This window comes from Streptopelia decaocto, assembly GCF_964273445.1.
Source record: "Streptopelia decaocto genome assembly, chromosome: Z".
NCBI lineage: Eukaryota > Metazoa > Chordata > Aves > Columbiformes > Columbidae > Streptopelia > Streptopelia decaocto.
Window position 1 is genome coordinate 79,816,606 of NC_138657.1, and position 25,493 is coordinate 79,842,098.

The 25,493-nt window shown below is 48.2% G+C and overlaps 1 protein-coding gene across 4 annotated transcripts in view; it reads right to left on the reverse strand.

Moving 5' to 3' along the window:
- ZBTB7C (zinc finger and BTB domain containing 7C) overlaps nt 1–25,493 on the reverse strand; it is a 162,024-nt gene that overhangs the window by 94,255 nt on the left and 42,276 nt on the right. The window contains exons 1-2 of one of the 4 annotated variants that reach the window (XM_082074238.1): nt 12,378–12,463; nt 676–771 (exon numbers count right to left, since the gene is read on the reverse strand). The exons of 1 other annotated variant lie outside the window; for it this stretch is intronic. The gene's annotated coding sequence lies outside the window, so the exon portion shown is untranslated. Of the gene's footprint in view, nt 1–675; nt 772–12,377; nt 12,464–13,126; nt 13,256–25,493 lie in introns of those variants that run through there. 2 more of the 4 variants (XM_082074241.1, XM_082074240.1) reach the window with 2 other exon arrangements.

The following is a 25,493-nucleotide window of genomic DNA, read 5'->3' on the forward strand; positions in this document are numbered from 1 at the left end:
AAGCCAGCCCTGGGCGGGCACCGCTGTGCCAAGAGCGGGGTGAAGGGAGGCAAGGGGATGACGGGGACACGATGACGACACTTTTCTCCTTTGTTTTGGGAGGTCCCCTGAGATGCTCGGCTCGGGGTGGCCAAGTCCTCCTTCTTCTTCCCCTATAAGGGGAACAGATGAGGGGAGGAAAACAATGCTCTCTCCTCACTCCCCTAATGGAAGAACAAAAGCCCAGTGATCCCTTCCAAAAATGTCTTTTGAGGAACTGAAGGCCTGAAGGCCCAATATTTCTGGTTTATTTAGTTCTGGACAAACTCCAGCCTGGCAGCGTCTTTCTGTCCTTCTTCCAGACTCTTGTCCAGAGATGCACGGGACACACAGGTTTGCACAGACCCCAGACCCAGGCGGGGATTTAACACCAGCACCTCGCAGGGGTGGTGAAACCAAAGGTGAACCTCCTCCACCAGACCCCATGGCAAACAAGCCATGGCCACGGGTCTATCCCAGCCCAACCCCACTGGAAACTGGGACCAAAACCCACTAAAGCCAAAACCAGCATCGGAACTTCCATCGCTTAGCAGCTGCTACAAAGCAGAAAGGGGATTTCTGCCACACTGATTGCTCATGGAAAGTCCCCGACTGGCCCGCAACGGTGGAAAAAATGGAAAATATAACTTTTAATACCAAGTTGGTGGCAGGGCTGTCTATTTTTCCCTCCTGTGACTGGTTACCATGGATGGATTTCTGAGGTTGACTGTGCAATTGTTCACTGCGCCACTCCTGTTAAACAGACGTACCGTACTTTAATTTCCAGAAATTCTTTCTTCGTTTGTTTGCTTAAATTATTTCTACCATTGAAAGAAACAATGAAGTCTCACAAAGCCAGGGCCCAAATCTCTCGAGTAACCCTGTTGTGGTTCATTACTTCTCCACTAGTTAACAAGACCAGTAATTTCCCTAAGGTTTAATAGAAAATCTTCCTTCCAGGATGCCGAGGGGCAAGATATTTTAACAAATTCTACTGTATTCCAGTTTTGCTGGAGGTGAGGGATATTCTAGGCAAGGCACAGGTCCTACTCAGTGATAATGTATAAAAGCAGGTACCTTAAATGGAGCTTTTTTCACCCAAAGGGGTGAAGGTATCCTAATGCTGACAGAGGTGGACCTATAGCCTGTTTTACCAATAATATGGATTGTATAGTAAACAGGGGATTGCCTGACCATAAACTGCCCTTTCTGACTAGTTTTACAAAGTTCTTTCCACGACCAAATCACAACACGTTAGGAAAAACTAAAATTAACAGAGCAGAGCTTGTGGGGAAAAAAGCAAACACATGAAACACATATGTGTATGAATATACATATATATATATAAGAGTTTGGGGGAGAAAAAGCAAACATATAAAACACATATATATGTGTGTATATATCTGCATATATAACACCAAAATAAAGCTCTGTTAAGATGCACGGGCAGGTGAAATGCATCCTGTGCTGGGTGAGAAGTGCTGCCTTTTCTTACAAGGACATTTTCCCTACAAGTGCCTCTGCAGCTCCTTGATGTTCTTTCTACAATAGGGCTCATCAAGCAAAAGCAACAGATGTTTGCACAGAGTCTTCTCGCTTATCCAGTGATGATACCACGTCCGAATAAATCACACGGCGTCAATAATAAACACTAGAAGGTTAATCAGAAAGAGGCGCTGAGCAATCTGGAGGTTCCCACAGACTCCCTGCTGCGAGGAAGGGAACAAGAAAATACACTGACCTAAGCAGGGGTGAGTCCAGCACACACACCGAACACAGGGAGATCACAGGAGCTGTTTGCAGATCACTTATCCAACATGAATAATTCAAGCAGAAGCAGCTGGAAGTATGAGAACAGATAGGTGGGACCTCACCACCGGTGCTTTTGAAGGTTTTATTTTATCGAGCAATGCAAAAAAAGCACGGCCCTTAACAAAAATCCACAGCGTAGCGTTGCCAGTGTTGCGATTTTACTGTGAATGTTGTAAAATACACTGTTTTACCAGATGCCCAGCTGATGATGAGCAACCCTTCCCTTTCTCCTCAAATCAATTTTTTTATTATTTGGCTGGGCAGGTGGGGGAAAATGATGTATATTATTGAAACCCGCAGGACCCACCAGCAGTCCATTACCTAGCTACAAAATCACAGAATCATGGAATAGTTTGGGTTGAAGGGACGTTCCCAGCTCCCCCAGTGCCCCCCCTGCCATGAGCAGGGACATCTTCACCAGCTCAGGTTGCTCAGAGCCCCGTCCAGCCTGGCCTGGGATGTCTCCAGGGATGGTTCAGCCACCACCTCTCTGGCCAACCTGGGACAGGCTCTCACCACCCTCAGGGACAACAATTTCTTCCTCATGTCCAGCCTGAATCTCCCTCCTTTAGTTTCAAACCGTGACCCCTTGTCCTGTCACAACAGGCCCTGCTCCAAAAGTCTGTCCCCATCTTTCTCACAGGCCCCTTTGAAGTCCGGAAAGGTGCCATAAGGTCTCCCCGGAGCTTCTCTTCTCCAGCTGAACACCCCAACTCTCTCAGCCTGTCCTCCCAGCAGAGCTGTTCCAGCCTCGGATCATTCCTGTGGCTCCTCTGGCCCCTCTCCAGCAGGTCCATGTGTGTCCTGTGCTGAGGACCCCAGAGATGGATGCCCGGTGACTTCTCATCCCTGGATGGAGAACCAGAGGTTTCAAGGAGGGGTTTGACAGAGAAGGTCCCGCTTTAACAGCATTTCCAAAGCTCCCCGATGAAGAGACAAGCTCCACCACTACTGACACCCTTTGGGAACTCCTGCCCAGCAACTACATGTGCATTTCCCTTCTTCAATTTACTCCTCTGCTGCAAGACTTGGATTTGGCCCCAAAATTGCAGAAGCAGCTCTTCTCCAGCTGAACTGTGCTTATTGATGACACACCTGGTCATAGTCCCCTCGCATAAAACGTATTTCTTGATATTGCATGAAACGTATCTGATTCAAAAATCACAGTGACACTGATTCACCCAAGATCACGACACAAAATTCCCAGTAAATCTGGTTCTCAGGATGACCCAGATGAGAAGCACCCAGGTCTCCCAAGCTACCTGAGACCTTTGATGCTACCAGCAAACAAGTCTACGGCTTCAATTTGTCCTTGAACACAAAAATATTGACTCCATCCACACTTTCTCCCATTCTTAAACTCCTTAAGCTTAATCTTCTGAATTAAAAACACCTCTCAGCGCCATTGCCTGTAGAACCCTTGATCTAGAAAGCTCAGTCTGGACGTGACATCTCAATGGTGGCTGCTACAGATGCTCTTATTATCTACATTAAGAAAATTTGACTGTAATCTTCAGCATAAATTGTGTATCTCTGGTAGGAAACCTGTTCCTTGCCAAGAGCTAGAGAGGCCTTTGTAGGCCAAGCACAGGCCACGCATGACACATCTCCACATTATCCCAAAATAACTACTTGGTCACATCTGATCCTCAGGGTTCTGGGTTCCCCACCCTTGTGTTTTTTCATTCCACGCAGAAAAATTATCTAATTAATACATGTCTGACAGATGTTCCTTGAAAGAAATATCATGTCTTCAAAACACAAGCTGATGAAAGGAGTAATTGAGTAGATTAGAGTGACCAGAAAAGCCAGGATTGTAGCACGACAGTGGAAAGCACAGCTTTAAATCTTTCTCTGATATTTATGATGGTTTTATTTGCATATCAAACTACATGCCAATTAGCTGTATTATAAATCTATGATGAAATTATGCCGTGTAGCTCTCCAAAGTGAAGAAACATCAGGGCTGGGCTGCATAATCACCCTTAACTCTGCCCCTCCAGGTGTTCCTATGGCTCACTCCTAATGATCATGTACTATTTCACAATAACACAACTGAACAACCTGCATCTTTTGCAACCATATAGATGTATATGCCACATTTCCATACACTACAAGCGACTTTGTGTGAGATGGGACCTCTGCGTGTCCCATAGCCAATTCAGGATCATTATTTTTTCATTCTCCATCTACCTGCTGCCCCTCATCTCAGACTGTCACCTCTTCAGTGCAACATTCTGCTCTGTTGCAGCTTCATTAGGGTGGTGAGAGCCTGTCCCAGGTTGGCCAGAGAGGTGGTGGATGAACCATCCCTGGAGACATCCCAGGCCAGGCTGGACGGGGCTCTGAGCAACCTGAGCTGGTGAAGATGTCCCTGCCCATGTCAGGGGTGGCACTGGGGGAGCTGGGAAGGTCCCTTCAACCCAAACCATTCTATGATTAGTACAACCCCATAGGAAAGTAGAGATTCTGCTTGGAGACCTGTGGGTGACACTGGGATGCAAATAATAATAGAGACACATGCTCTCATTTTACAAATCAAGAGGAATATGGGGAAGCAACAGCTTGGTGGGGTGGCAGCATCACCTGCCTCAAGCGTGCCTTGGAAGGGATGTGTGTTTGTAGCCAAACTAGCCACCTCAACAAGGTCTTTGTGCTCTGCCAGATCACTGGCAGAAGGCAGCAGGTAAAGCTGGAGCCTACGTTCCCATTTGCACTCACAGCCAACACTGGTTACAGCCAACACTGCCTGAAAATTGGGTCAGACACCCTGCACATGTAGGCAGGGAACGGTCTGTGGAGAAGTGGTCCCGGAGCAGCAAGCGGTGCTGGTGCTCCTCATGGCTGGGTCTGGAAGAAGAGCACTGGTGCAGGTCCCTGTACAAATAAACCAGGCAGCTACATGATCCCAGCCCATCCCAACACCTGGATTCAGTGTTTCAACCCTCTGTCAATACTCAGAATTAAAAACGGGACTTAATATATCATGTTATGACAGTTATGACCCACTCCCTCTCTTGCCTGCTTCACAGAATCCCAGACTGGTTGGGGTTGGAAGGGACCTCTGGAGATCATCCAGTCCAAGCCACCTGCTCAAGCAGGGTCACCAGAGCAGGTCACACAGGATCGTGTCCAGGCGGGTTTGAATGTCTGCAGAGAAGGAGACTCCACAACCTCTCTGGGCAGCCTGGGCCAGGCTCTGCCACCTCAAACTAAAGAAGTTTCTCCTCATATTCAGATGGAACCTCCTGTGCTTCAGTCTGTGCCCATTGCCCCTCATCCTGTCATTGGGCACCACTGAACAGAGTCTGGTCCATCCTCTTGACACCCACCCTGGAGATATTTATCACGTTGATAAGATCCCTCTCAGCTTCTCTTCTCCAGCTGAACAGCCCCAGCTCTCTCAGCCTCTCCTCATCAGAAAGATGCTTCAGATCCTTCAGCATCTTCTTAGACCTGCTTCACCAGCCTGCCTCTCTTACCCCCAGCCAGCAACATTATCTCCCATGATGTTCTACACATACAAACCACCGCTCAGGGTGAGTCCCTAAAACCAAGGCTCCCTCCCAGTTCCCTTCCACTGGGCTGCCTAGAGGAGACTGGTTCTCCACAGCCTGACAGTAACACAAACAAGCATTCTAACTGGGCCAACTGCTACAATGGGCAACTGTACCATCTTATGATTGCTGCCAGTCTCCCTTTCTTCACTCAGGGACACCACATTAACCTAGTAGAAGGTTCAAAAGAAGGAGACAGAGACAGTTTTCCTGCAGCAGGTGGTGGGTCTGCAGAATTCCTTGATGAAGCACTTGTGGGACCAAGTGTGGATGGGCTTCAGGAGAGACTGGATGAGCCACCAGGTTAACAAACAAACCCAGCATTACAGGATCAGGAAATCCCCATTGCAGGAAACAGGTCTTCTTATGATCACTTAGACAAAGAGCCTCATACCGCAGATTTCGGGACATTGCCACCACAAGGATTTGTTTTGCAGGTGAATTCTGTCTCCAAGCAAGGGCATCACTGCACGTCAGACACTGGACTGGACATCAAAAGACATCACACCTCAAATGGGTGGGAAAGACACATTGTGGGAGACATTTTACCAGTGGGGAAGTGTCACCCAGATACCATGTAAAGAAATGCTGCACAGAAAAGCTGTGCCCAAGGTGGGAATCAAGCCCTGATCTCCCGACCCCCCTTCCATAGAACCATAGAATTGTTTAGGTTGGAAAAGACACTCAAGACCATCAGGTCAAACCATTAACCCAACACTGGCACTAACTCACGTCCCTGAGAACCTCATCTCTGTCTGTTCAACCGCTCCAGCGATGGTGACTCCACCACTTCCAGTTTCCAGTGACAGCCCTGTCCTTCATGGTTGATGGACAATTGCCCTGTCTGCCTCCCTGTAGCATGTACACCGATGTATCTCAAGAAACATCTTTTTCCACATGGAAATCTTGCCCAGGCAGCAAATGTAAAGGTTGGATAATAATGGAGGATCAGTAACTCTTTGGAATAGTCAAAAATCCCAGATGTGCTCAACTCAACAACATTTGATGTGTGCGGGACATGCCACCAAAGGGAAGCAACGCTCCTGTTCATGCACTCGTAATGCTGTTCACCTTCTCAATGATCTCGTGATGCCACTTTTGGCTTGGGATCAATATCAACCACCCCGAGCTTTCCCTGTGGATGTGCTACCAAGTAGGTCTTCCTCCAGGAAAATCCCAGACATAAACAAGCCATCCCTAGAGACGATGTGAAGGGGGGCAAGGAATGAGTCTGCGTTCCCCAGGACCCTTTTTTTTTGGCCCAGCTGAGGCAGCAAATTTGACAAACTCGAGTAACCAGGCACATATTCAGCCATAAAAATATTAATATGAGAACAAATCAGAGGCAGCTTGACTGGCTGGGTTCCTACTTCAAATTCACAGTATCACAGTATGTTTGGGATTGGAAGGGACCTCAAAAGATCATCCAGTCCAATCCCCCTGTTGGAGCAGGAACGCCCAGGTGAGGTCGCACAGGAACATGTCCAGGCGGGTTGGAATGTCTGCACAGAAGGAGACTCCACAACCCCCCTGGGCAGCCTGGGCCAGGCTCTGACACCCTCACTGTGAAGAAGTTTCTTCTCAAATTTAAGTGGAACCTCTTGTGTTCCAGCTTGATCCCATTACCCCTTGTCCTATCATTGTTTGCCACCGAGAAGAGCCTGGCTCCATCCTCGTGGCACTCACCCTTTATATATTTATAAACATTAATAAGGTCACCCCTCAGTCTCCTCCAAACTAAAGAGCCCCAGCTCCCTCAGCCTTTCTTCATAAGGGAGATGCTCCACTCCCTTAATCATCTTTGTTGCCCTACGCTGGACTCTCTCCAGCAGTTCCCTGTCCTGCTGGAACTGAGGGGCCACAACTGGACACAATATTCCAGGTGTGGTCTCACCAGGGCAGAGCAGAGGGGCAGGAGAACCTCTCTGACCTACTGGCCACCCCCCTTGTAATACACCCCAGGTACCATTGGCCTTCCTGGCCACAAGGGCCCAGTGCTGGCTCATGGTCATCCTGTTGTCCACCAGGACCCCCAGGTCTCTTTCCCCTACACTGCTCTCTAATATGTAATTTCCCAACCTATACTGGAACTGGTTTTATCTTTTCAAGTACGTATGAAAAGCTATAAATTCCTGACCAACAGCAGCACTTGGCCTCACGGCGCTGGTAATTAGACCCAGGGTGCTCCGCTTCCCGGGCGTCCCATTCACAACCATGAGAAGGAAGCATTCAATATTACAATGGGAAATTTCATCGCCAGGAAACAATCCACCTTCCTTGCCCCTGAAGAAAAGCTGGAGGGTGAAGTTCTCTCCTCAACCACAGCTTCAGCTTACAACCAACCACCTGAGCTAAACAACCCCCAATTTTTTCCTGACCGTTTTCCTTAGATTTTTTGTTTCCCACCCAATTCCAGACCTGGGACCTTATGGAAAGCAGGTGTATTCAAAGGCCCGACACAGGCTTGAACCCTCCTGTTGGACTCAGACTTTCTAAGCCCTAATACAGAACTGAACACTAGAGCTTTAACACTCTCTTTGAGCACCGGGGATGGCACTAAACCCCAACAAATCTCAGAGCACATGAAGTATTTTTGCACCTTTGTTGAGCCCACACCAAAGCTTTTCCTAGAACTCATTAACCACGATGGCCAAAACACGATTCCAGCCCGTTCCCCTCCTGCCTCTTCAAGGGCAGGATGGCAGCACTTGAGCTGCCGCAGGTCTGATTGTCCTATTGTTCCACAAAGTGGTTCCTCTCCAGAAAACTGAATGCTGAGAGCTACCAGAGAGAGCCCCGGACAAAAGGACCGGTGTCTGTTTCTGGGTTTATTAGAGGGAAGCAGAAAGAAGCCTCTTGAAGAGTCTTGGTGGCACTTAATGTGACAGCTGGAAATAATTGATAGGACAAAACAGAGCAAAGATGATTTAAATTAGGCAACTCTCGGAAAGTGGTGTTCACTTAGGCTTCCAAAGGAGAATTGTTGTTTCTTAGAAATGCTGACAAATCTGCATGCACTGCCCCTCCGCAGCGTATATACACACACACACACATCCCTTTTTCGGTGGTCTATAGGGCATTTGTTCCATTTGCCAGTGGACAACTGCATCCCTTCCATTATGAGATGGAGAAGGTGTAAATGAGCAACATCAGCTGCAGCTCATCAATCCTTAAACAAAAACAGCCTTGAATTTCTATCTGCGGCCAAAAATTCAGGGACCTGTAGGTAGAGATTTACATAGACATGTTCCAGAAGTCGCGACACACCTTGCCCAAAGTCACCCGGACAAGAGGGGCCGCACTCAAGGGGTTTGACCCAGACAGAGTGACAAAGAAACTTTAGTGCCATCTCCTGCCAGGCCTGGCTTGGTGCAACCACTATTGGGTTAATTTATTATTAAAAATACCACCAGCACGGCTGGAGCAACACCACTGCTGAACCCAAGCAGTGAGAGCTCCGTCCCTTCGCTGTGGCTGTCCTACCAAAGCAGCTCCTAAGTAGCATTAGTGGTGGGTCCCTTATTTTTGCTGCCATCTCCATAGCTACTGCCCAACACACCCCTGTTTGCTGTCAGGACCCCAACAAGTCCACATTGACCACACTGGCTCGCTGTGCTTTTGGGCAGCCTTGAAATGGCTGGTCTGAAGCAGACACTGCCAGGCACTATGAGTTGAGAACATGTTCATGGTGGTTCTTCTGCTCCCCACATGCTGGTACCTTCCTGGGTATGTCTCTTCTCCTCCTCCTCCTCATTTCATCCACACACTGAGAATCATAGAATCATGGAACAGTTTGTGTTGGAGGGATGTTCCCAGCTCCCCCAGTGCCCCCCCTGCCATGAGCAGGGACATCTTCACCAGCTCAGGGTGCTCAGAGCCCCGTCCAGCCTGGCCTGGGATGTCTCCAGGGATGGTTCAGCCACCACCTCTCTGCCCAACCTGGGACAGGCTCTCACCACCCTCAGGGACAACAATTTCTTACACTCAGCCTGAATCTCCCTCCTTTAGTTTAAAACCATCACCCCTTGTCCTATCATCACAGGCCCCACTCAAAAGTCTGTCCCCACCAGAAAACCTGCCTGGAAACATCTGCTGGACCAGGACACTCTGGAATCCCACCGGACATTCACCCCGGAGTCCCAAATGAGTCCTCCTGCTTGGCTTGGTCTCTAGAGGCACAATTTCTTTCTCCCTGTCTTTTGGAAGGCAGCAATGCTCCAGCCATTCTCAGTCTGGCCAGGGAAGCAGGAAAGGGGTGGAGAGACACACACGCTGCACAGGGTGAATTAGCAAGCTGTCTGGTCTCAATAGATTTGTTTACGCTGTGGCAGCAATCTGTCTTTGGTTTTACAACCTGAAACACCACACAAAGCAGCTCCCGAGCAGCTGAGGATGCAGCTCAGCCAGTCCTGTGAGAGGGATAAAAGTTTCCCATGCACAGAGACCTCTGCAAGTGCCTTTGCAACAATGGGCATTTCACACTTGTCTTGCACCCATGTGTCAGTAACCCAACATGGACAAGTTCAGAGAAGGGCATGGAGCTGGGGAAGGGGCTGGAGCACAAGTGTGATGGGAGCGGCTGAGGGACCTGGGGGGTTCAGCTGGAGAACAGGAGCTGAGGGGACACAGGGACACAAAGAAATGGCCTCAAGTTGCGCCAGGGGAGGTTGAGGTTGGATCTGGGGAACAATTTCTTCCCCAAAGGGCTGTGGGGCATTGGAACAGGCTGCCCAGGGCAGTGCTGGAGTCACCATCCCTGGAGGGTTTAAAAGCTGAAAAGATGAGGTTCTTATAGACATGGGTTTAGGGCCAGATTTAGGTTATAATCAGACTCTGTGACCTTGAGGGTCTCTTCCAAACATAATGATTCTATGATTCCATAAGTTTGCTGTCCTGTTCGGCCACCCAAAGCCCCAAGACACCATAGAAGCAGCTGGTGGGTGATGGTAGGACCAGTCATGGCAACAAACACCTACTTACTTGATGAGAGAAAGCTTCACAACATCTCCCAGGAGTCCCACCACCACCCCCACACTGAGACGCCATGGGGTCTCCCTTCTGCACAAGCTGCTTTTGTGCTACAAGAAGCAGATGGCTCCGGCATCAGATAAAGCTCATGGATGTGGTAGACAGAGCTGGGAATGTCACTCTGGTACACTGGGACCTCACCTAGCTGTCCCCAGATCCTGCTGTGGCACCAGCCTGCAGTCATGGCTGTGATAGAGGTGAGGAGGAAGAGGAGAAGGGAGAAGGAGAAGGATGAGGAGGAAGGAGAAGGAAGGAGAAGGATGAAGGATGAATGAGAATGAAGCAAAGGAGAGGAGGATAAAGAAAGAGGAGAATCCCAGAATGTCAGGGGTTGGAAGGGACCTGGAAAGCTCATCCAGTGCAATCCCCCCATGGAGCAGGAACACCCAGATGAGGTTCCACAGGAAGGTGTCCAGGCGGGTTGGAATGTCTGCAGAGAAGGAGACTCCACAACCCCCCTGGGCAGCCTGGGCCAGGCTCTGCCACCCTCACCAGGAACAAGTTTCTTCTCATATTCAAGTGGAACCTCCTGTGTTCCAGTTTGTACCCATTGCCCCTTGTCCTATCACTGGTTGTCACCCAGAAGAGCCTGGCTCCATCCTCCTGACACTCCCCCTTTACATATTGATCCCCATGAACGAGTCCCCACTCAGTGTCCTCTTGTCCAGCTCCAGAGCCCCAGCTCCCTCAGCCTTTCCTCACACAGGAGATGCTCCACTCCCTGCAGCATCTCCGTGAAGAGGCCTCTGAATTCATCACTCCTGTATTTAAAGTAAGTGAAGCACTGCCTGGATCCATTGGCACGGAATGAGGCCACCGTCCTGTTCTGTCCCCAGGCTGCCAGTAAAGCACCTCACCTCCTGTCCTCTGCTCGGCACGGAGAAGACCCCGGAGGGAACCACATTTGTGTTCCAGGAGAGAGATGCTGCAGAAACACCGAGCAGACACTCTCTAAAAGGAACATGCATGGAAGGTGAAAACCAACCAGTCCCCATGGATGTGTCGTTCTCTTTCTGCCTTTCAGTCCCACTTGTGACAAAGGTGACTCAGGAAAACAGGAAAGGAAACCATGGGTGGTGTGGAAGTGGGACAAGACAACATCTGCTCTGGAGCTCCACATCTGGAAGGCTCATAACCTGCCCTTGCTATGGTCCAGAGAGGGCTTGTAGGAGAGGAGAAAGCTGCCTCCTGGGCAGGGAATCTGATTTAATCTATTGGTCAATGTATTTACAGCAGCACATTCCTCACCGTGGTTTCCGAGTGGTGTTTCAGAGCTGATGTTCATGAAGCTAAAACAGAAGGGTGAGTAAATCCTCAACTTGCTCCTTACTTGAAAGAAGGAAAAAAAAAGAAAGAAAATAAGAGAAAAATTAATTATTTTTTTAAAAATAAATTATGATAAAAAGGAATAAAAGGAATAGAGAGGAAGGAGAAAGATGAGGAAAAGAAAAGGAAAAAAGAAATGGGAGAAGGGAGAAGGGAAAGAAAAATAAAAGAGACCAAAAGAGAAATAAAATGAAAAGAGAAAAAAGAGAAAAGAGAAAAAAGAAAAAAAAATAAAAAAAGGAAAAAAAGAGAGGGAAAAAAAAACAGGAAAAAAAAAGAAAAAAGAGAAAAAAGAGGAAAAAAGAGAAAAAAGAGAAAAAAGAGGGAAAAAGAAAATTACTGAAAAATATAGAAAGAAAAAAGACAAAGAAAAAGAAGAAAATGGAAAAACAAAGAGAAACAAATAATAAGAAAGAAAGGAGGAAGAAAGAAGGAAAACAAAAGGGAAGGAAAAGAAAAAGAGGGGAAAAAAAGAAAAAAAGGAAAATAAAATAGGAAAAGAGAAAGTCAGCAAGCAAGAAAATCTAGAGAACTGATAGTTTCCAGATACTAAAGTCATTTTTCAAAAAGTCCAAGTCCTTCCTAATAAGATGCCCAACAGTCTGTGAATTATACAGCCATAAACCTCCTACTTACATATGACATTTGCTGGTAGGAATAAATCAGGGCTCGGAAAAGAGGCGACGCTTTGGAGTTCAGCGGGAATTATCCTCACTCTAACCGTATTAGCGGTGGTCTGAAAGCAGGACATTGTCATCCAGACAGACGGACGATGTTCGGAACCAATGGTAATTTGTAGGACGCATAATTTGCTACTACCAAAATAGCACAGCATGTGGTCCTTTTTTTTTCTACTTTTTTTCCCTTTTTAGTATATAGTCGTGCCGTTTCTTTTGGCTTGTCACAAGAAATCTGCTCTGCGGAAGCGGAGAAAGACGCTTCAGCAGCTCATATAAAACAGGTGCCCAGGCATTGGGGGAAATACAGCTTATTTTCTTTTTTGCAAAAGCTAATAAAATAAGCGGATGATTACAGAAAATAAAGATGAAAACCGCTCCTCTTTCAAAAAATAAAACACAAAGTCAGGGACTAAACTAAGTTTAGACTGAGCAAACACTGATTGAAAACACACCCTGCCATCACCTCTCGGAGTTTTACCAAGAACGCAGAGTTTTCACCTCAAAAAATGTTTAGGAAAAGAAGAGTAATCCATTCCGGGCTGATTGTCCCCAAGCTTGAATGCAAAGATATGTTGCCCTTGGTTGTTGGCTCAACATCAACCGGGCCAGGGGCTCGTGAAAGTCAGGTTTAAACAAATTTACTATCTGAAACCTTCATCCTCACCATCATCATCTCCCCACCGCATGAGAGTGCGCAGCACTTACGTGAAAATCGAAATCTGGTGAAGTCCCAATCCTTTAAGTTTCCACAAAGAAAATTTTAGGAGGTATCTCTCCCATGAGCTCCAAGAACACTCACTTAAACTGTTGGTTATTTCATGGTGGAGATCCACCACAAAAAAAATTAAAACAGAACTAAAACAAAAAAAAAAAAGAACATAAATGCCTGTATCGCTAACAAAGCGGCAGGGTGGAGCCAGCACACCCTTATATTTAGCTACAGGCAAAGCCTTAAAGTTGTAGTACATTTATTTTCCATGAATCACGTCAAAGTTACAAGATTAAAAACCCCAAAACTCTTGCAACAGGAACAGCAGGATTGTTGTTCATCACCGTTTTATTTTTAGTCCCTCAGCTGAGAGGTTTGGGATGGATCAGAGAGTCTAACAAGCTCAGCTGAAGTTACCTCAAGCTGAAGTAAGCGCAGTTTCCCACAGCTCTGAATTATCTCTTTTTTTTTCAGTGGAAAAAAGTAGTTATCAGGCTTCAATCACACCTCAGAATATTCAGAAAATGCTTCAGGGATGGTCTCAAAGGCTCTAAATTCCTCCCATCTCCACCTGCCCCAGCAGATCGGACCTGGGTGGTGGCCAAGGTCAACGCCCATCTGCAAAGGGCACCATCTCCTGGGATGTTCAACGCAGACAGACACGGAAAAAAAGGCAAGAAGAAGAAAAATAAGGGAAAACAGGAGCACTGGGGAGGTGACAGGACCTACTTCCAACCCCTCCCAAGGCCACGTCCAGTCCTGACCCCCCCATCGCCTCCCTCTCGGCCTCACAACTCACTTTCACTTTCATGCAACGCCGAGTGCCCAGCGCCGCGGCAGATACCAAGCGCTGGATTGCAGCCTCCTTTGCCAAAATGTGGGGACAGCAGAGGGCTCGGCCAAGCACGTAAAAACCCGCATCTGGACCTTCCCACTTGCACAGCTGGATTGCGACAGCAGGGTCTGGAGACATGGTTACCCACGGGGATGCATGGGGGGAAAGGGCAATGAGCCCATCGCGCCACTGCAGAAGCTGCCACTGACCTTCCAGAGATCCCTGCACAAGCTTCGGGGAAAAGATATTACAGGATCAAATAGGAAATTTCATCTTTCTCAGTGTTTTTCCTTTAACTTCCTGGCAAAGTCAAATGCAAGAGTGCTTGAAAACCCTCAAGAGAAGCAATCAATCGTTTGCTTGTTCTGCACCAACAGAACTTGTTTGGTTATTCACCTGCTCATTTTTCTCTATATTCCATCAAAAGGGTCATTCCCTCAGCAGCTGCAACACCTGAGAGCAGGACAACCAACAACCCCTGCCACAAGGATCCACATGCTCCAAGAGGCAACCACCGTTGGGTCAACCCTACCTTAGACAATGAAATATGGAAGCGTCAACCAAGCCCATGCTCTCCCACGAACATCTGGCTCTGATTCCAGCAAAGAGATCTGCTCCCTTTCACTGACACTTCAGCATTTTGATCCCAAATTCTACTTTTTTTCATATATTTTAAGGAAATATTGAAAATATAACTTCTGGTGTCATCCTTCCTGCACCTCTCACCAGGGGACAGGGCGGTCCTCTGCAGAAAGGCAACATGCTGCTGTGGCTTTGTCACCATAATTTCTGACATCATATCAGTAAACTGGAGTGAAAAGCCATTTTTCCACTCCACCCTGTGTCTTCAAGCTGAGCAGCAATCTGGGATCTCCCCTTCTCCTGCACAGGACCTGATATTTACCCACTGGTAGAGAAGGAGCCTCATCATGGGCTTAAGAACATCAGCCTTCGGGATGGTGTCTCATTATTTCTTCTACCCCTTCCCCACGATAGCTCCCCAGAGCTGTTTGCAGGAGGATCACAAGCTGGAGAATCACAGAATGGTTTGGGTTGGCCAAGAACTTAAAGATCATGTAGTCCAACCTCCCTGCTATGGGCAGAGACACCTGGCCTTGAACACTCCCAAGCATGGGGCATCCACAGCTTCTCTGGAATGATGAGAAGGTTTGGCTTTAGCCACGCCACAGTGACAGCTGAGACACAGCATGTTAGATAGCCCCACCAGATGCAATTAGAAGATGGTAATCAACTAACGACGCACACGACTCTTCTTGCTACCCAGGCAGACCCTGGAGGGACACCGCGAGACAAAAACGTATTGTGTCAACGTGCAGGCATTTGGAGACAACCCAACAGCAGATCTCTTGACTGAAAGCGATATTTTCTGTTTGTTTGTTTGGAACTGTTGCTTGCCAGTGCAGGACCTCACGTCGGGCGTTTGTCCTAGCACACAATTTGCACGCCAGATGCTCTTGCGTCTTGCTAATTGCTGAAACAAAGTGGATACTGAATGAGGTCCTTTGAGGTTGGCAGGGCCTTCAAATACGGCCAACGTTGAGCTAATTTTGCTTCCAGTGAATGGAACAGCAAATACACGTTGGCAAAATGCTCTTTGCTATTTTTTTTTTTTAATAACACAAAAAGGAAAGCGCTAGAACAATGGTGAATGCCCTCAGAAGCCCCTTCCCTCTTAAGGTCAAACCCCTTGCTGGTCTCCAGCTTGCAGAAAGACCAGAGTGGCACCGAATTCCAGAGACAGGGAAACTGCCTCTCAGTGTCCAGCAGTGGCTTTATTCAGGTTGCGTGTCAGCCACTCCATCCTTCTAGTCCATGTGTGCTGTGCTCCCCAGCAGAAATAAGCTGAGAAGCAAGCTCAGATCAATGGGGAGATTAAAAAGCTGAGCAGAAACGGAAATAGCTGTAAGTGATGTGCATCAGAGACTTGGCAGGTATTTGTCAGAGCTTCATGAAGCTGGGGACCACAAGGGACCACCTGAAGGACTGAGTCTGACTGCAGGACACAGTGTAAAGAGAAGGGTTATTACCAGGGACCCACAACACATCAACCCATGCCCATAACATGGAAAGAAATAAATACCTTCAGAATCATAGAATCATAGAATAGTTTGGGTTGAAGGGACCTTCCCAGCTCCCCCAGTGCCCCCCCTGCCATGAGCAGGGACATCTTCACCAGCTCAGGTTGCTCAGAGCCCCGTCCAGCCTGGCCTGGGATGTCTCCAGGGATGGTTCATCCACCACCTCTCTGCCCAACCTGGGACAGGCTCTCACCACCCTCAGGGACAACAATTTCTTCCTCATGTCCAGCCTGAATCTCCCTCCTTTAGTTTAAAACCATCACCCCTTGTCCTATCACAACAGGCCCTGCTCAAAAGTCTGTCCCCATCTTTCTCACAGGCCCCTTTTAAGTCCGGAAAGGTGCAATAAGGTCTCCCCGGAGCTTCTCTTCTCCAGCTGAACACCCCAACTCTCTCAGCCTGTCCTCCCAGCAGAGCTGTTCCAGCCTCGGGTCATTCCTGTGGCTCCTCTGGCCCCTCTCCAGCAGGTCCATGTGTGTCCTGTGCTGAGCACCCAGAGCTGGACCCAACATTCCAGGTGAGGCCTCACCAGAGCAGAGCAGAAGGGCAGAAAGGGATGTCCAGCCCCATATCTTGTTTTGAACAGCAGCTGACATGAGATACCCAGAAACGTACAGAAAATATGAATGTATGGAGGTGTTTCCTCCTCATTCAACCTGGCAGCTGCTGACCATCCATCCACCTGTAATAGGTTCCATCTGAATCCCAGAGCCCTCAATGAGATTTTAATTCATCTAAATGCTTTTCAAACCGTTTTACACCTTTGGCCTCCAAAACACGTGGTGCCAACGAGCTCCTCAGTTTAACTGCACACTGTGTGAAAAACTATTTCCTTTTGTTTGCTTTAACCCTGCTGCAAAATAATTTGATTTCTAGACATTCATTTCTGAGATATAAAAGAGAAAATAATGAATAAACAGTTCCACACTTCCCTTCTCCACACCAGCCATGGTTTTGTGTTTCTGTCTATTTGAAACCTTCAAGGACCAGGTTTTTATAGCACTAAGTGTCCTAATCTATTGAGACTCTCTTCCTACAGGTTCTTCCTACCGCCTTCTGCATTGGGGTGCACATTGGCCAAGATGCTCCTGGACTATGAAGTCCAGCCACATGCCCCATGTTCTCCTTTTCTTCTCAACCTTCACCCTATTAACTCCTAACAGTCAATTTGTCTTTCTGACAGCAACAGATTATTTGAGCTGGTGTTTCAAAGCAGTATCCATAGTGATGCTTAGAGCTTTCCCCACCTCTCTGTGGTTTTAAACACCTGAAATAATTCACTAAAGTTAGTAAATATTGTCATCTCCCTGGTCACCACTTTCTAGATCCTTTATGAACCCGCTGAACAGCTGAGGTACTAGTGCACACCCCTGTAGAATTCCCCTGGTAGCCATGGCGAAGCCTCTGTTTTCTAGATTCTTCTTTGGTCTCCACACTTGCTCAGCCTCAACTCTTCCTTGGTCTCCCAGCACCTACTGGCCTCCCTTTTGGCCACACTTCCCATGTACTTCTCAACAAGGGTCTTCACCCTCCTTGCCTTCTGCCCACGCAGGCTTTGTCACACCGGTGTAGATCACCTTCTCCTCAAACCTGACTCTGAGCTTTCATGTTGATGTTCTCCAAAACCTCACCGCGAAGCTGGAGCCAGAAGGTGTCGTAGGATAGGTGATAGGATACGTTTCTGGGTATCTCATGTCAGCCGCTGTTCAAAACAAGATATGGGGCTGGACATCCCTTTCTGCCCTTCTGCTCTGCTCTGGTGAGGCCTCACCTGGAATGTTGGGTCCAGCGCTAGGTGCTCAGCACAGGACACACATGGACCTGCTGGAGAGGGGCCAGAGGAGCCGCAGGAATGATCCGAGGCTGGAACAGCTCTGCTGGGAGGACAGGCTGAGAGAGTTGGGGTGTTCAGCTGGAGAAGAGAAGCTCCGGGGAGACCTTATTGCACCTTTCCAGACTTAAAAGGGGCCTGTGAGAAAGATGGGGACAGACTTTAGAGCAGGGCCTGTTGTGATAGGACCTCAGCACAGGTCCAGGCTGGGATGGTATCTCACAACTTGCGTTAGGAGTACGTATCCTTCAACAAAAGTGGTCTGAAGACAACAAAAGCCCCAGGAAGCCCATGTGCTCCTCAGACATCATTCACATTTCTAATTGGGAGCCCTAGTTTCCTGGAAGAGAAGCCCCTCCAGGACCCAAGGTTTCCTTCAATCAGAAATTCAAAGCAGAACCCAAAACCCTCCAAGCAGACATCCCTGAGATGTGGGCTCTGGACATATGGCTCTAAATTTTGCAGCTTGCACCCGTGATTCCTACATACCGGTGAAAAAAAATAGTCATCCTTTTCCAAGTCCAAACCACAGCAAAGCTGTGGCATGGCTGCATCTGCAGCAGCTCCCAAAATAGAAGGTGGGACATGTGGGTGAGAGAAGAGAACACAGAGGGATGAACAGCAGCCTGGGACATCGGAGGGAGCAAGACCTTGGCCAAACAAGGAGGAGGTTTCACTGAAATTAGTTGCCCAGAGAGGTGGTGGATGAACCATCCCTGGAGACATCCCAGGCCAGGCTGGACGGGGCTCTGAGCAACCTGAGCTGGTGAAGATGTCCCTGCTCATGGAACCAGATGATTTTTAAAGGTCCCTTCCCACCCAAACCGTCCCGATTCCATGACCGTGTGTGCGCACGTGCAGATGGCTGCTCTCAAACTAGGACACCACAGACTGAAATTGCAACGCTCGGCATTGCAGGGCAGGGCAGCAGCTCCAGCTCCTTCCATCCCCCTCGATATTTATGTTACAGCCGTCTGGATTCATCTTTTTGCTGACTGCGCTGACTTGCCCTCCCTCTGCCCTCTGCAGAATTTCATTAATGCTGCTTTGGCTGCCAGGGTGGGGGGGGCCACAAAACAGCCTTTTATTTTTATTTTATTCCTCCCCATTGGCTTCAAAACACTTTCAAGGATCTCCCCCTGGTATCTATATGTAACATCCCCCGGCGTTACCCAGGCTGAGACAACACTCTGGGGTCAAACGCTGCTCCTAAATCTTAAGCCCCGATACTAAACCAGAATCATCAGAGCACGCTGAGCACAAGGGACTTGACTGCTGAAGACCAGGAGCCCAGCTAAGGACCAAAAGGGATCTCTCCATCACCACCACGGTGTAGAACTCCTCTACCCCCACATCAGCAGACATAGGCATCAAGGAGTTTTCCAAAAAGGGTCCTGCAAAGAATAACACGTTCAACTTTTATTTACCTGAGTGGGAGTCAGGCACTTCGCACCACCAAACCTCTCAAAAATTCCAGCTTTAGTGATGAAACGAAAAGGAAATATTTTTCTACACAGGGGTTATGAGATGTTGCCGTGGCGGCATGCGGGGGTGCGCACTTCGATATTATCCAAAGGCCCAGATCTACAGAGATGCACATAAATCACTTGACTCCCATGAAAACAGCAAGAACAGCCATAAAACAACCCCAGCGCCGAGATCAGACCCATCCAGACAACATCAACATCTGCTACTTAGGCGTAAAAGAGGGAGAAAGGAAAAGAGATGACACATAAAATTTTTATTCCACCTCATGGACAGTTTGCTCTTGCATAAAGTATGTTTTTCTGTGTCGATATAGCACTTATTAAGCCCTGTGACTCCTCACTGGTGTGATGGAAGGAGCCACACAGATGTTGCTGGGGATTCCTACGCTGACTCTGGTGTCCCCCTTCTCTTTTGGGACAGCAGCAGGGACCTGAGCAGTCAGCCCAGCCATCGTGATGCCATTCCCACCCCTTTCTCTGCCTTTCCCACCCCTTTATTTGCCTTTCTCCCACTTTCTTAGATTAAAAAGAATAATAATAAAAGATCAGCTTGCTGATCTGATCCACAAGCAAGGAGGTGAGGACAGTCGTGGTGACCAGGGGCTAAAGGAGAGGAAGGCCATGCGGAAAAAAAGGTAAATGACCCGAGGCTGGAACAGCTCTGTTGGGGGACAGGCTGGGAGAGTTGGGGTGTTCAGCTGGAGAAGAGAAGCTCCAGGGAGACCTTATTGCACCTTTCCAGACTTAAAAGGGGCCTGTGAGAAAGATGGGGACAGACTTTTGAGCAGGGTCTGTTGTGACAGGACAAGGGGTGATGGTTTTAAACTAAAGGAGGGAGATTCAGGCTGGACATGAGGAAGAAATTGTTGTCCCTGAGGGTGGTGAGAGCCTGTCCCAGGTTGGGCAGAGGGGTGGTGGCTGAACCATCCCTGGAGACACCCCAGGCCAGGCTGGACGGGGCTCTGAGCAACCTGAGCTGGTGAAGATGTCCCTGCTCATGGCAGGGGGGGCACTGGGGGAGCTGGGAACGTCCCTTCAACCCAAACCATTCTGTGATTATATGATAAAGGTGTAAAATAACGTTAGACCACATCTGAACCCGAAGCATCCCAGGCCAGCATCTTTCTGCGGCTGCTCTGCCACCAGCAGCTCTCAAAATAGAAGCTCTTGAGTTTTATTTTTATATTCTTCCTCCTCATGCAACATGACGCTGACACATCTACTCCCTCCAACCTTACAAGCACACAAGTACCATCTTACACACATCGCTTCCGATTGCCTCCATAGCTCCTCCATTTGCTCGTTACGCAGGAACAATTAAGCTCTGCTCAACTTTTCCATTAACCCAAGCAGCCTTTAGTCATGTCTAATGAACTAACAACTTGTTTTCTTTTTTTTTATCTGATTCAAGACTTATGTCTGCCCGGCTCAGACACATGCAAAAAGTTCAATCCCTCAGCGCCTCGCAGTCAAACATCAGTCTGGCTGCTTCTTGTCCCCATTTTGCAGAAGCCAAATGACTACATAAGATGCCAGACAGCTCAGAATTAGGTCCAGGATTTATCCTAGGAGTGTCTGGCTGTGCAGAGACTGCAGGCACCCCTAGGACTCATTTATTAAAAGCATCCACCCAGAAAGCTGCTGCAGTCGGGCGGCAACCACCTCGAATGGCTCTGCCATCTCAAGATATTTATTTTCAAGAAAGTGAGATGTTTCAAATTCTTGCTAGCCCTCCATCAAATTTGACCCTCGGCCACTGCATTGTTCAAGATTCACTGGAGGGAGATACGTGGACAGAGAAAGCGCCAGGTCTCAGATTTGTTCCCTTAGAAGCCGGACTGAAAACATGATACATGCAATCATGGATCTAAGCAATTGATTGAACACGTCATCAATAAAAACATTGGAAAGCATGATGCTAACAGGCTTCGGGAGGCTTAACCAGTTCCTGTTGCCACTCCAGCCACTGAAATAATCATCAGGAAAAAAGTTAGTCTAGACCAACCAAGGCAAAGCCACCGAGCTGAGCTCCCCAAGGCATGTGGTAAGAGGCAGGAGAGTTCACCCTGTTTGTTACTATCTGAGACTCATGAAGGTTGTGCTACATGCCACAGACACAATTTTGCAGCCGCAGCAATTAGGGGCTCATTTGGAGCTTGGCTTTGTGAGGAAGCAAGCTTAATAATATACATGCAAGTCTCCACATCTACGTTTCTCACTAGGTCACCTGCCCAGGGCATCATCTCCACTCGAGTTTCAAAGGGCGATGTGATGATAGGAAGATCTGAAGCTCATAAAGTCTTCCTGAAAAGGGGCGATCTCATCAAGCAAGAGCCATTAGGTGACACCAGAAAAGCCACAACATGAGCCTGACACCCGATGTTTGAGGGACAATGGGTACAGACTGAAGCACAGGAGGTTCCATCTGAATGTGAGGAGAAACTTCTTTCCTTTGAGGTGCCAGAGCCTGGCCCAGGCTGCCCAGAGAGGTTGTGGAGTCTCCGTCTCTGGAGACATTCAAACCCGCCTGGACACAATCCTGTGTGACCTGCTCTGGTGACCCTGCTTGAGCTGGTGGGTTGGACTGGATGATCTCTAGAGGTCCCTTCCAACCCCAACCAGTCTGAGATACTGTGACCCTTTCCAGCAGAAAACCCTTCCTGAGCCAGCTCCATCCCATCACCCTGCCCGGTGAGGTATGATCTACCAAGGGCAGACCAGATCTTCAAAGAATTTGCTCCTTCAAGCTTTGAACTCAATGCCCATGAGGCTGACATACAGTAGAAGGCACCGGATGTTGACTTTGATCATTCTCCATTGGCAGAGCAGAATCCAGCTCTTCATTAACAACCTGTGGCTATATCAGAAATATCGGGGTATAAACCAAGATAACTCCAGAAGAGACGGCCAAAAAGAGATGACCCGCAGACAACACAACCTGACCAAATTCAGCATCTGGAGAGAAGAGCCTGAATTTCACCCCTGTACACCTATTTTACCCGCTCCAGTTCTCTCTCCATCCTCTCCAAGCCTGCGGTGACTGTAATTACTGCCCTTCTGGCTGCCGTGCAGACACACCACCTCCAGGCACTTAACTTCTTTTAATCTCGCTTCGCGTTTTAGTCCCTGCAGCCCACTCCTAATGCCTGCGACTCTTCTTCCATCGCCCTCCGATTCATCAACAGCCATGTCAGGCTTTGACCTCCAATTTTCTAACTGCTCAGCTAAACCACTCTGCCACCGGCCCCGTTCCTGTCTTTGTTAAAAACGAGGGGGGAGCCTCATTTGCTTTCTTATTTGATCATCGCTTCACTTCTGCGGTGTGCACTTCGCTTCCCCGTCTTGGAAAACCATCAGCCAGCCCCGTTCAAGACTGGGGCTGGGGCTGTTGTTACTTTTAATGAGAAGAAATTATGGTTAATGCTTTATTTTATTTTGTCTCCCCCCTTGCCTTTAATTTATCTTTTTTTAATGGCTTTCCCAGAAAAAGCAGCTTCGGCAGAGTGCTGCCACCTGAATGCTAATGAACGCCGAAGGGACCCGGCGTGTCTGCCTCCCTGCCAGACATCAAATTGATTTTCAAATTGCTCTGATGACATAAGGTGGTTGCACAGTTTGGACCCATGTGATTACCTGAGCGTTTATCTCGGTGGGTTTTCCGCTCGCCTGCTTTAAAATAACCCTGGTTGCTGGATTGGACCTTGGCGATGGAGGTTGTGGTCCCCCCGAGCTGCTGCCAGCCCACAGCAGCCTGGTCTGAATTTGGATAATTTGGATACGGCTCCTGGCTGAGTCTCAGCAAGCAAGAGCGCCGAGGCCAATCTGCAGCTGAACCTCAACTACATCTTTTTCTTCTGGATAAAAACAACAAAACAGTATAAAAACAGAGAGGTGGTGGATGAACCATCCTTGGAGACATTCCAGGCCAGGCTGGACGGGGCTCTGAGCAACCTGAGCTGGTGAAGATGTCCCTGCTCATGGCAGGGGTGGCACTGGATGAGCTTAGAAGGCCCCTTCCAACCCAAAGCATCCTGTGATCCTGAAACATGGATGGTTTAGCACCAGGAAAAGGTCTTTGGGCATCTAATGAAATTACAAAATACATTTTTCTTGGGGAAATTAGGCTGCTGTGTGTGGGCCAGGACACCATCCAACCTACTGGCTTATGTTACTTCCTTGGCCAACAGCGCGAGGATGGAGAAGAAGGAGCAATCAGGGATCTAGAGGATGTGCCAAAGAGGTGGGAGGTCCCCACAGAGAAATATCAGAGCTCAGACACACTCATCCCTCCTTCCAAAACACTCATCTCCTGAGTGGATGCTGGATGGGAAGGAGGTGCGGCTGACAGAAGAAAAGAGGATGTGGTGATGGCTGAGACCTCTTCTCCACAATCAAAGACCCAAGGCGAGGAGGGAGGAGAACACGGCCTGCCAAAGAGAAACCTGAGCTTCACATCGGGCCGGGTGCCGGCTTTAGATCCATGGGAAAGGGCAGAGAAGATGGCAAAAAATACAACCTTGTGCCATTTGTAGAGTAGGTGAACACCCAGGATTTCATCAAGCCTCCAAGAACAGGTCAACAACTCTGCCCTGGCCAGAGGGATGCGAGACGGTCCTTGTGCCGGCTGGTATGAAGGACTCAACAGAAATAAAGACATAAACTGCTGCAGGCTGAGCTCAGCCTCCAAATCAACATGGATCAGAGACCTGGAGGAGGGGCAGTGAGGGGAAATACCAGCCATTCGCATTAACCTATAGGTAACATAAGCATCGGCCCCAAAGATTGAATTTCTTCTATTCCCACGCAGGGCTGCATCTCGGTGCATCCAACAGCTGGAATTTGAGAGGCTGGAAGGTGATTTATGGAGTGCTTGGTGACCCCGAGGGATGAGGGGAACAGCGGCAGAGTATTTATTATTGCTATTTTACATTAAAAGGGGTACGGCTTGTCGGTGGTTTACAGTTCTGGGGCAGCTTTCATCTCAAAAGATAACAGAAGCATCCCACCAACAAGGCAGGGGTGAGCCAAAGACTCACCACTGGCTCTACCTGGGCTGGTATATATCTAGATAGATAGACAGATAGATAGATAGATAGATAGATAGATAGATAGATAGATAGATAGATAGATAGATATGTGTATATATATACACATATATATACAGATATAGATATTAGGGACCAGAGAAATTCAAATAATCAGCATTTACCAGCATTTCCACCAGCAACCACCTGCAAACCCCAGTCCAGCCAGTACCTGCACAAAACAGCTCCCTGGTGACAATTCAGCATGTTTGCAGGATTAGGGCCATACCAGCTAAAATAAAAGAAGAACAACCACGTAGAGAAGTCATATTTTTACACCATCAACTTCCCAGATCACGTCGAGACCCCATCCAAAGTTTGCTGCTGACACGGAAAGTCTCTTCGCCGCCTAAAATCAATTTTGTCTTGCACCTTGCGGCAAATAGAGCTACAAGTCGCCTTTTCCAGACACGGTTGTTTCCAGTATGAGTAACAGAAAATGTGTTTCCCCACATATGGGCAATCATCTGAAAGCCCCGCTACACCAACACGTAGGCAGAACCAAGCAAATGTTTGGTGACATTTCCCTCTCACCATCACGGTGTTAAATGTGTTTAAAAAAAAAAAAAAACCAAAACCAAAATATTGCCTTGGTGTTAAGTCTATTTGGAAAGCACAAAAATCTTCTGGAGCTCAGCAGCAGCTTGGGTCAAAGTGATGGGAGAAAAAAGGAAAACAAAAAAACCTCGAGTTTCCCCCTTCTCTTCCAGTAAAACAGCAACGCCTCGCTGTTAGCAATTAAAGAAACAAAAGCCACGGGGATGCTGCCATCACCCTGCGCATGGTTATTCCCAAACCTCAGCTTTAGATGACAGCTACCAGACCCACACTGTGCAAAATGTTCCTCCGGAGGTTTGCGAGCTCCATCCACACGTGGCGGCGTTGACAGCTCCAGGTCGGTGCTGGGATCCTCCGGCGATTCCGGGGGGATCGCTCGCCCCTTCCCGCGTCCCAGCCTCCTCTGACCGGCTTTGGGGATGCGTTTTGGGAGCTTTGACAGGTAATTAATTAAAGGAAGTAGACGTGT